The 12,294-nt window shown below is 52.4% G+C and overlaps 1 protein-coding gene across 2 annotated transcripts in view; it reads right to left on the bottom strand.

The window, feature by feature from the left end:
• CNTN4 (contactin 4) overlaps positions 1-12,294 on the bottom strand; it is a 375,259-nt gene that overhangs the window by 276,695 nt on the left and 86,270 nt on the right. The gene's annotated exons all lie outside the window — the stretch shown is intronic.

Genomic DNA, 12,294 nt, shown 5'->3' on the forward strand with positions numbered 1-12,294 from the left:
CTCTCCCTACCTGAAAAAACTAGAGGGGGGAAAGGTTAGAATAGAAATAACGTGATTTCTCTAAGGCCAAACTACTGACTGGAACCCGCCTGACCGGACTGCAGACGCTCGGGCTCCTGCTCAGCTGCTCTCGGCATCATCTCGGGCCCGCTGCCTCCTCTCCCCGAGGCAAACGGAGGAAAACACACCTGCCCCGGCCCTGCGGGCCACCTGGCCCCAGAAGCAGTTCCTTCTTCTTCGTGTTTTCCTGGGACACGAAGGACTGGGACCTGGTGTCAGATTTCAACCAGGGCCCGCAGGGGAGCCTCTGGAGGGTGGGCGCTTCCTCGGGGGCCTCTCTGCGCCCCGATCCACCGCCCCTGCGGACGGAGGGGGCAGGACGGACCAGTGGGCCGCGGGTTCCATGCCCTGTCGAGTATGTAAACGATCGCGCATGTCCAGCCACCACGGTCACCTGTCTTTTCGCGCATCAATGACATAAAACCATTATTTTCAAACCGCTTCACACGATTCTTGTATCAAGCAAGCATTAGAAACATTTAAGCCGCCACTGAATTGCTGCTTCAGTCTTACAAGTTTCAAGCTTCTGAAGCATACGCCCTCAATAACAACAGACAGACACACATTAGGTGGATGACAGACAGGTGACAGATCCATACATAGATGGGTGACAGACAGGTGACAGACAGGTCAACAGACACATAGATAGATGACAGATAAACCGACGAGCAGATAGGTAGGTAGGTGGAACCTACTGCAACGGCCTGTCAATATACCTCCTGGCCCCATCGAGATTTAATAAAAGGTTAGTGTGGAAATGGTCACATTTATGCGACTTCCCTGCTCTAAGTAGCAACCTAAACCCTTACTAGCAGGACTGGTCATCATTCATATTAAACACTCGATGACTGTTTACTTAAATGAGATAAAATTGTTCTTATCTAAACCGAGTAGCAGGAAGTACTCAGACGCTGGCTTTAACCTGGATTTAATTCCCCCCGAAAACATGTCTGTCACACTCTGAGGGCGTGGCCCGTGGCTGGACCGTAAACATCACGGCCACATGCCCTTGATTGCCCAGCCGGTGTCCAGTCATTGCTGCCAAGGGGAGGTAATTACTTAATGAAAAACAGCATCACGTTAGCTGTGAGCCTCGGTGGGGACCACAGAGAAAATATTAACATTCTTCCAAGTCCTTTTCTCGATTAGTTCATTCATTTAAGAACATGTATCAGGTGACTATTATGTGTAACACAATGTGGCTACAAGCCCCAGCAAGGAAGCAAACAGCACACCTGTCTTCATTCACTCTAGTGGGGGAGCAAAATTAAATAATAGATAAAATAGCCATTAATTCAATATTCCATAAGATGCACATATTCTCAAATAGTTCTGGGGAGCCCACTGTGTGCAAAGGGCCCTCTAGACACTTGGGCTGTGTCAGCAATGGGACGACAGCAGGGCCCCCGACAGCAGATACAGTAACAGGTGCAGTGACAGGTGCAGAGACAGGGGCAGTGACAGGTGCAGAGACAGGGGCAGTGCAGGCACTGGAGGAAGACGGAAAAGTGGGGAAGGGGCCTCAGAGCACTGGAGCTGGGGGGGCGAAGTGTTCAAGAGGATGCTAAGGATCAGATTTCTGGAAGGAAACATGAGTAGACGTTTAAAAGGCAGTAAGTGCTTTGAATAGATGCTACAAGACAGGCTTGAAGGACCTGCAGGGATGTGTGATTGGGATGAAGAGTCCCTCTGGTCTTCACGGCCAGGACCATGGGAGGCCACCCTTGGGCAGGACGCAGACTTGGGTTGGCTTGATAGGATGAGCGGTGGATCACAGACCGAGTTAGAAAAGGTGGGAGACTGGAAGGGTCCTCGGGGATCAACACGTGTCTGCACAAATGTCGTGAGTACTCAGGACAGATGTCAGGAACCACGTCACACCTGCCCACATCCATCTCCAAGTGACACCCAGACACACGGGGAGTGGGGTTTGCATTCTCGCTCAGGGAAGCATGTGAGTAGACGTTTAGAAGGCAGTAAGTGCTTTGAACAGATGCTACGAGACTGCTTTGAGGGACGCCCTGGCGCTCCCTCTGCCTTAGATGGTGCTCTGGGAGCAAGCTTCTGGGGGCGGTGATCAGTGTCCCAGAGGAGGCAGGTCTCCACGAACACGCCTCTCTTCACAGCGGGGTTGCAAACACTGCTCTGTGTTCACCTCCTGGTGGAGAAACACCACGTAAACCTCTAGAATCCTCTGACTCTCGGAATCTGTGATAAAACGCACTGGCGAGGTAAGCGGTAAGGCAGGTAATCCGCGCGCCGACTTAGAAAGCGCCACAGGCCACCTGTGTTTGAGATCAGCACCCTCGGGGTGATGTCAGATCAAACAGGGACGGACCTGCAGGGTGCTCATGGCCTGTCACCTCCCCCTGCCCCGCCTCCGCCTCCGCTCATTTCCTTCTTGGACTTCACTGAACTTGACCCCGGTGCCCCCGAAGCCAGTTTTCCGTAAGTCCTGGTCATGACTATTTCATGATTTCTGGCCAACAGAAGCATCAAAGTTGAGTAAGAGTTCTCTCCGACATAACACCATCAGTGACCTTTGTTTAATTGTAAGGCATTTCAGCAGACCTCAGGATATTACCACTGGTCCTGTATTAGTGCTTTGAAAGATACTAAGTATCAGAAATGTATTTTATGGCATGAGGTCTGCAGAAGTGGGCGGCTGGCCTCTCTCCTGGCCTCAGGCAGTGAGCACAGTTGTGCGCACTCAAGAGATCAGGTAGTCTGTGCCCCCTCCTTTTGCTTTTTAACAAAGTGGGGGATTATAACACAGCAAAATGTGTTGTGAATGAGAAACAGGTACAGTTTTAAGTCAGGGCCACAGAATTTAATCCTGATGTTTAATCTCTTAAGGATAACTTATAAAAAAGATGTCATTTGGGTGCAAACAGACACATTTGCCTGATGAAATTCGTTTTCCAGGCTCTCACTCAGTCAAGCGGTAGGAAGTGACACTTTTCCACCTGCGTGGGGTCACCTCTCACGTAGGATGTAGCCAAGAGAGGAGGCGGCTTCCGGAATGCAGCCAGCCTTCCAGTACCGAAGCCGGAGAGCCAAGCAAGGGTCGAGGCTCCAAGCACGGACTGAAAATATCATGGAATCAAAATCACCTGCTCGTTACAGAGCTGCCGGGGGGTGGACGCACCCCACCTCTCACGGGCCCTGCACAGCCAGCGTGTGTCTGTTCTATTTCACCCCACCCAGGACTGGGACAATTCACTGTTCCCTCTGACGTGCACTTGGGGGGCACAGTGTATACAAATTACTTCTATCTAAGCTCTAGAATCATGCTGGGCACAGCCAGACGCTAACGCAAGAGAGGCCCTGGGAACTCACACCTCATCCCAGCCTTCCTTGGGCCAGCGGATCCCTGGGGGATAAGGACTGAATGGACCGACCTTCTCTAATTCACCTTTCTCTCATATTCACTCCCCCCTTTCCTGTTCCTTTCCTATTAACTGGGTAGAGACCCTGAAAAGATAAAAGGGTGTGTAAAGTGATTCCACATCACGGGGACTAACTTGACAAGGACTGAAAACAGAAAAACACAATCGGAACAGAGATTAGAGGCCAGGTGAGGCCAGGCCAGGTGAGGACAGGCCAGGGAGAAGGTGGAACATGAAGAGCACACTCTCAATGTCACAGGTAACGGGGATGCTTTTATCCACGTGAGGGACCAAGAAGAGCCATGTGTCAGCAACATGAATCTTTAGAAACGACAGAGGAAGTGCAGGTGAGAGAAAATACGGGACCTCCCTGTAAGGTGACGTCCTGAGGAGGCCAAAGGGAAGCTGGGAGCGGCTACCTGGACTCAGCACAGCTGGTCCCCTCCCCTGGGAATCTCTTCTCCCACCGACGTAAGAGTAAACCCAGCAGTCGCTGCGGGAGCTCTCAAAGCCGACGATTTAAAAGTGTGAAACTCATACAATATACAAAATATTGTATTGTAACTGCCTTATCCCCAAAGGATAAATAAACGGTTTAAGAAATGTCTCCAATACAGTTAAATTGCTCCATTATTATTTTGTGGGTAATGAAAATAGTAGACCTGATGCAGAACCAAACACAGTGCGGGAGGGAGGGGGAGGGGAGGAGGGAAGGCAGCGAGACTTGGCATCGCCATGGCGATGGCCTAGATTCACCCTGCAGTTCTCTCTTAAAAATAGTAACAATAGAATTTTTTCCCTTAACTTTGTTGGAATCACTAATAGGTGCTTCCAATTACCAGAAAACCAAGACTCATAGGATCAGATTTTGCATAATTTTTCCTTTCACTTACAACTTCCCAAACAAAATGCAACACACCAGCCCGACTCCATTTGCTTCTTAAGCAAGGCCAGGGCTGTAACTATCTAACTCCTCCAGGTGTTAAGGAGATTAAAAGACTTAGACTGGCTACATTGTTGAAAAACGCCAGAGGTGCTTTAGAAATGAGCTAACTCGGGAACATGGAGAGTTCTGAAATGGGAATTCTACTCTCATCACTTCCCCGATTCCGGCAACGCCCCTTCCTCCTCGGACACACCACCCGCGGTGGCCCGAAACAGAAAGAGCAGCCGCCGCAGGCAGCAGGTGCCAGGCTGGCGGACAGGAGGGCGCGCTCCCCTGGCACCTGCAGACGCCCCAACCCCACGCAGAGGGAAGTGCTCCCGTTTCACGAAAGACGGCTCCCAGGGTCAGAGAGTTAAAGGTACATGGCCAGCCGGTCTCAGCAACTCAAGTTCAAACCCAGGACTGTCTGATTTCCAAACTTAACTCCATTGAACTTGACCATGTGACCCACACAACACGGGTTAAGGATTCCCCCTGAAATACGACAGCACCACATCCAAGCACAGCTCCGGCACCCAGGGTCTGCTGTAAACATTCCAGCCCTCAGCCACCAGTAGGAAGCGACAGTGTGGGAATCTGCAACACGTGTTATTTATTTCCTACCCGCGGGCACGCGCCGGCATCGTGTGAGGCTACAGATTACGGGTCAGCTCTGTTCACTGCCCTGGGCTTTGGCAGGATCACTGCACCCCACCCTCCTGAAGCCTGCCGTCAATAGCACCTGGGAGGTGACCTTCGATTAGACGGTCTACAGACGTGGTATCTCACCCCAATAGACTGAAAACTGGGTTCCTGGTAGGGAGGTGCGGGTAGGGCTACCTGGGTACCTTACATAGGAGCCATCAGCCAGGCCTTGGCGGCTCAGGCACAGCCCCAGTGATCACGCATGGCCTTCAGCAGCCATCGGACTGCTCTGCCGAAGGGAAACCCAACTCCACACCCGTCCTGTGACATTTCCACACACATGTGCTCCGAAGAGGACTCGTCTGCCCACACCACAGGGGGCTGCCTGTTCACCGGGGTTCTGCTCTGCTCCGTTAATTCCCTTAAGGCAGGTATGTGTTTAACAATACATTTCACAGTCCTTAAAACCTGGGAGGAGCCCGAAAGGTCTGCTGAACCAGTGACTGAGCCGGTGAGCAGCCCACAGAGGTGACCTGAGGGAAGCGTCCGCAAGTCTGAGTTTGCCTCCGCCCTCAGGTAAAAATGAGGACTTGTTACAGATCCTACTGATGAAACTCCCTCAGTGTGCCGTGATTCCATCAGGAACTGTGGCGCCTAAGTGGTGACAGACATACCAGGAGTTCCGGAGGGGTCCTCGCGACCACTACACAAACACATTCCGTTCTCGGCCACCAGCCGGTGAGCCCAGCGGTAAAAAGTGAGTTGACGTCATCTGTGAACCCACGTCCCGCTAATGAAGGGGTGCAGACCCGACGGATGGATCTGGGGAGCATCAAACCTTATAAAGTCGCCATTTCACTAGGTCAGAGGGCTGTTGTTGGCTGATTAAAACCTTGCAAATAAATATTTACCATAATTTAGTCAGAGCAGTGGGTGACTTGACTTGGACAGGTGGGAAGGCCTAGAATGACTGAGTGACTTGACGCAAATATGACGTATCTGAAAACCTACCAGGAACATAGAACAGCAACCAAAAGGTGGAGAGACGCCTCCTCAGGTCCAGTGACTGTGAAAGAGGGAATGCAGGCTTTCCCTTTTACTCAGACTGCGAGGGGCACTGTGACCCTGTCTCAAATAGACGGGAATATTGTACCCTTTTCATAGTGTGTCCTGAAGATAAGCTCGTGGAAACGGTCAGAAACCCTAAGAAAGGGTTTCGCCCCAGTGGACACTCACACTGGACAAGAATGTTGCATGAGAGTAAACAGATGTTCCCAAGCCACTGAGTGTGTTACGCGGTAGATCCGTAAATCCAGCCCCAACTGTACAAATCATGTATCTTACTACATAAAAGACGGCAGCTGGGGTGATTTCAAAGACCTCTCACTGAAATATGATATAGTCTGTATTCTTTCAGAAAGACGTTGCATATCACAGTCGTTTAAATTTACAGATGCTATCGCGTGATCCCAAATGCAGACAGGATTAAGACGACGGGCTGTTTATGTAGGTGCTCACAGCTGAACTGCATGTCGCAGGATCCTGTAATTGGAATTACAGACTATTTTGCATCAAGAAAAGACACAGCCCACTCACTGGAAAGGTCCTTAATAAATCTGATTTTTATTCTCCTCAGCCCTCTTTAGCCCAACTTACTCCTCTTGTTCCTGAAAATATACTCCCAGCTGTCAAAATTTTAGTATCAATCAACGCTCCCCCTGCATCCCAGACTCTGCTTCGGAAAAGCTTGGCTGATAAACAGATAAATCTGTCTCCCACCCGTCTGTTTGTGTTCACAGTACCTGCTCGAGCTGAGAACCAGACGGTGAGAGTGAGTTAAGGCCGCACATGCAGTCGTTTTTACTAAACTGAACAAAAGAGCCTGGAGTCAGCAGAATAAATATGCAAGTCCCCAAGGCTGGGAGAATCAACAGAATCCAGCTTTTAATTCCAGCAGGCCTAGAAACTAGACTGTCTTTAAGCACCTGCCTCACTGCCCCGAAGTCCATGTTGCTGGGTTCTAACATAAGAACCCAGTGGTTCTGGACCTAGAAACAGGTTCTCAATGTCACTGCCGCTCACAGCAGGGCCTGGGAACCAGCTCCACCTGGTTTCCTGGAGCAGATAATCTGTATTTCTAACAGGACTCCCACGGGATCTGTGGGGACACTGAGGTTTGAGAAGTACTGGCCTAGGTGTTAGGTTGTGACAATAAACAGGCACTGGGCCACGTGCTGTGCGGAAATAGACGGTGCTGGCAGTCTTGGAGTTTCTGGTAAAAATATCCAAGCCTTCCACAGTATTCAGACGTCTCCTGTAAAATTTTTCTCTGCTGACTTAGTTAAGAGCTAGATGTCACAAAAAGGACCACAGACAAAGGTCAGCACTGGCCTGCTCCCCCACTTTTTCTCACACGGTATCAGTGGGGATGGGAACCCAGGCCTTGCACGGAGTGTTCTCTGGTGAAGGGCTGGCCGCCAGGGGAGCTCTCGGGGGCAGAGGTGGCGCCCCCGGTGGCGAGTGCTGACACGACATGTTGACTGGGCTCAGCCCTGCCCTTGCTGCAGTGTCAGTTAGACGTCTGAACACTCGAGCAGTTTGCTGAATATGAAAGGACTCCGGCCACCTGCGCAGCCCAGAGCCTGCCTCCCAGAACTCAGCTCCCAGGCCAGGCCGAGAGGCAGTCCTGGCGTCTCCTCGCCCCTCCGAGCGGCGGGACCTGGGTTTTCTCTCCTCATAGAATTTCCGATTAGTGCGCAAGGACCTGAACCCAGAGCCAGTGAGTCATGTTGATACAGGGCTGGGATGACCACTGTCAACTGACTGCATACCAACCCAGAGGGAAGAATCTGCAAAGAAAAAGGGACTAGCATGGCAGAGAGACAGACAGACGGATGCAGGCACCCCACAGGGTCCCGGAAACACGGGAGGCTCACACCGGCCCTTCCTTCTGACCTCCAGCGGGCGCAGCTGCAGGTCCCGGGAGATGCCTGTACTCACCCCGTAAGCCAAGTCTTTGTTGGCCTAGTTTCAGGGGTGAGAAGGGGGCCCCTCTTTCTCGCAACAAGATTTCTCGGCCAAGACACTGAGCCCCACGACCTTGCAGCCCAGGCCAGCATACGCCTCTTGTTTTGAAAGAGCAAAACTCCCTGAAACTAATGTCATCGTTTTGGCTCATCTGCCACATCGCGGGGTCACATCAGGCAAAACGTCTAATTCCTATGCTTCTATATTTTTAGCCTTAAAATGTGAATAAAATTCCACCGTGCTGCCGGGACACACAGATCAGAAGTTCGATGGATGCTGACTCCACTTGAGAAACAGAAAGATTTGCACAAGTCACGGTTCTGAGAGGATGCCAGCTGGGGGGCATCTGAGCTGCGCTGGCACTTTAAACAGCTAACGCAGCTCTGAGGCTGCCGACACAGCAGGCTCTGCCCCTGGGAGGCCGGCTCCGTGTCATCTGACGCAGTGTTATCCCCCAGACGCTCCCTGCGGCCAGTGCCTCTGTTTCTAGTTCCGAGCCTTTTCCTCTCTTTCCCCCAAGTGGCTCTGGCCTATTTGTCAAGTGAGACTCAGCCCGCGTGGAGCTCCTGGCGCAGTGAGAAGCCCAGGGGGCAGGGACGGCCGCAGGCCACCGGAGCCGAGTAAGCCATCAGCAGCTGCCCCGTGCCCACCCGCGGCTTCTCTGCGGCGCCAGCCACCAGCAGGAATGGGTCTTAACGTCAGGGAAGCTCGCTGTGCTCTAATCTCCTGCCCTGCGCCCACCAGCGACACCTGAACGTCCTCCTGTCGGGCGATGTTTCATCCCTTTCAGGGCAAGGTGGCTGCTGCTTCCTCTCACGTCCCCTCCCTGGTCCCCACGTTTAAGCGTCTCCAATTTCTCCAGCTGGTTTCCGGTGGTTTGTTTCCATGGACTCGGTTCCGCACGTTGGTCCAGCGGCATCCACCTGAGGTCTTCCTTCGCTTTCCCCGCTGAGTAACGTGTTTGCGAAATCGGAGCCACGCGGATGGTTTGCAAACAGCCGATCAGTCCCCCGGAGCTCGGATGTTCAATAAACATGCTGTACAATCTTCAAACAGACATATCTTTAGCTTTTCTTTAACATTCGCACGGCCACGCTGACTGCGCCCTCGGCCTTTGGGTCACATTTGTTAGTGCATCTTTGTTGGCGACGCTCCAACCCTGGGAGTCTGGTCTGAGGACCACTTTTAAAGAGGAGACTCCCCGGGAATGCCACTCTATTTGGGGCGATTATGAAGCTTGTATTCGCGATGCCGGGTGCGACTAGAAGGCAGCTGCACTGATGTTCTGAAGACTGGCTGCCCTGTCTCAGTGTAAACATGACATAAAATTGGGCCCTAACTTATCTTCTCCTGAGGGTGAGGGCGATGGCGCAGGTCACACCAGCAGAGATGCCGACCACACCGCGCTCCCTACCCCCCGTCATTTTCTCCCTGGGACCTCACACAATTTGAATACTTTTACTTGTTTATATGTCACCCTCCTCAATATCAAACTGAAAACCCGAGGCACTGCCATAATCTACCAGCAGCCCGATCACCAGATCCTAGTGAAGATGCCGGGACATCGTGAGATCCCAATAAGTACCTGTTGGGAGGAAAAACAACCCAAAGGCCTCCCCACGGCCTCCCCCCCTCTGCCCACAGGGACAGCGCAGGGAAGCCGCAGGGCCAGAGGGACGGTCTCTCTGCCACTTTTTCACAATTCAGATGGAAAACGTCTGCTTGACGTTACAATTTACGATACACTCCCCGGAGTCCCTCAGCCGTCCTCTCCATTCCCACACTGTGATTATCACTTCAATCTTCAAAGACAAGCCAAAGGTAAAAAAAAAAAGAAAATAATAATCTCTACTATATTCTAAAGGAAAAAACTCATAAGTAAAAAAAGTGACGACGACGACATGCGCAGTCCAGGCAGCGGCTTCCTGTCTGACTGGCAGCAGGTGCATTTGGAAAAGCCGGCAGGGCCCATTTCCGTGGCAGGCCGCGGGTGTGTCCCCTCAGCTCTGACGTCACCCCACAGTATGTTAACGCCCTCTCAGCACAGGTAACTCACCTGGGCCAGGGAAGGTCGCCTGCCGGGAGAAACCCTGGAGAGTACAAGCCCTGCTTCCAGTTGGACATGTCCCTGCTCTACCAGAGCCCCCGGGGCCCGAAACAGCCCATCACCTGTGAGCAGAGATGCGAGCTAGCCCTTTCTTTTGGGGCTAAATGCCAGCAGAAGGAAAGCCAGCCTGGGGACAGTTAAGCTGCCAAAGAACAAATGGTGTTGCCTAATATTTATGACCAGGTTTCACAGTGTTGGACGCGTCCGTTTCAGAGGCCTGTGTCCCAGCTGGCACCGCGGTGAGTCCCTGACGTTTGCTCTTCCCAAGTCTTATACGAACCAGGCAAACAGCTGTTGGTGCCCTTGCTGATGGTTTGCGGAATTTGGGGCTAAGGGAGGTAGCGACTGAAAAATCCTGAATAGGAACCATCTGACCCAAGGACCCAGGACCTTGTGTGAGACCAGGACCCTCACTCACTAGCAGAGCCCTGGCTTGGTCTTTGGCTTCAGAGGACAGGTTAGGACTTTTAGGAAAACAGTGGGTGGATTTGAACGGCAGCTCAAGGAGTCCGTTCCTTTGGTTATGCTCTCTAGTTGCCAGGTCCGAAGCTCAAATCTTGTCTTCCTAAAACATGCACTTCTTTTTTTTAAAAAAAAAAGTTTTTATTGATTTTTAGAGAGAGGAAGGGAGAGGAACAGAGAGACATAAACATGGATGAGAGAGAAACATCGATCAGCTGCCTCCCGCACGCCCCCTACTGGGGATCAGGCCTGAAACCCTGGCACGTGCCCTGACCGGGATTCGAACCCGTGACCTCTTGGTTCATGGGTTGAGGCTCAACCACTGGGCCACGTCGGCCGGGCAGTACATGTCGTCCTAATGCACTAGTGAGACGGAGTTCACAGGTCATGAAACTCACCATCCACCTACGATTCGGTGGTTCTTAGCGGATTCACAAGGCTGTGCGACCTTCACCACCACCTAACTCTAGAGCACCATCGCCGCCCAGAAGGCACCTGAGCCCACCGGCAGCCACTCCCGCCTCTCCCCCGAGCGCCTGGGAGCCACCGGTGGGTTTCTCTGTCCTGCGGTTGGCCTGCCCTGGGCACTGCACACAAACGCAGTCACCAGTGGCCCTTCACGTCCGGCGTCCTTCGATCTCATGCCTTCCAGGTGCACGCAAGGAGCAGGATGTAAGCGAACTGCATTCCTTGATCTACTGTAACTGACTGGCGTCACCTAGCGAAGGACGGACATTATTTACACGGAAACAGAGAGGCAGGGGTGCGGCCGTGTTATCCCACCTGCTGCGTGTGCAGGTGGGACTGGATTTTACGGTATTAACAAAGCAACTTGAGGTGATGCCCGCCCACGGACAGTACCACAGTCCCCACTTTACAGATGGCCGGGGGGCCTCAAAGAGACTAGTTTATCTTCCCAAACATGAGAGCAAGGAGTCAAGCACAGGGCTCTGGACACAAAGTCCAAATTATTCCCACTTAGGTGACGGATATATGACAGGACCACCGACATGGCCGATTCAGCCGACCCTGTGATCTCGGTTCACCAGAGACCGACTCTCAGAGGCTGAGCTGAGCTGCCCAGTCCATCAGTTCGGCTGCCTCTGTGGAGCTGAGGACGTGGAGCCCACGTGTCTGTCGGGCAGAGAGGCCATGAATCACAGGCCTGAGGAACAAGGTTGCTTGGGAGAGAAGTTGGCCACCAGTAGATAATTAACACACCCATTAGAATACTTCAGCATTTTATCTCGTGTGCACCAGTGGAGTGAGCAAGCTCTTTCTCCACCACGGAGGCCTAGTTAACACAGTCAGTGTGGACATCACTCATGTCACCTTTGAGGAGTAGGTGCTGTTATGGATGAACTGTGTCCCCTAAAAAGAGATGTTGAAATCCTAATTCCAGAACTATGAAGAAAGGGTCTTTGCAGATTCGATCAAGCTGAGATGAGGTCACGGGGGGATAGGGTGGCCCCTCACCCCATGGCTGGTGTCCTCATGACAAGAAGACATTTGGACACAGACACAGAGGGGAAAGTCCGGGTCAGGACAGGGAGACCCAAATGACGGAAGTACCAACCAAGACTCACCAAGAACTGGTGCCACAACCAGGAGCTGGAGGAAGCAAGGGCGGGGCCCCCAAGAGCCTTCAGGGGGAGCCCGGCCACCTACACTTGGATCTC

The sequence above is a fragment of the Miniopterus schreibersii genome (assembly GCF_964146895.1).
Source record: "Miniopterus schreibersii genome assembly, chromosome: 15".
NCBI lineage: Eukaryota > Metazoa > Chordata > Mammalia > Chiroptera > Miniopteridae > Miniopterus > Miniopterus schreibersii.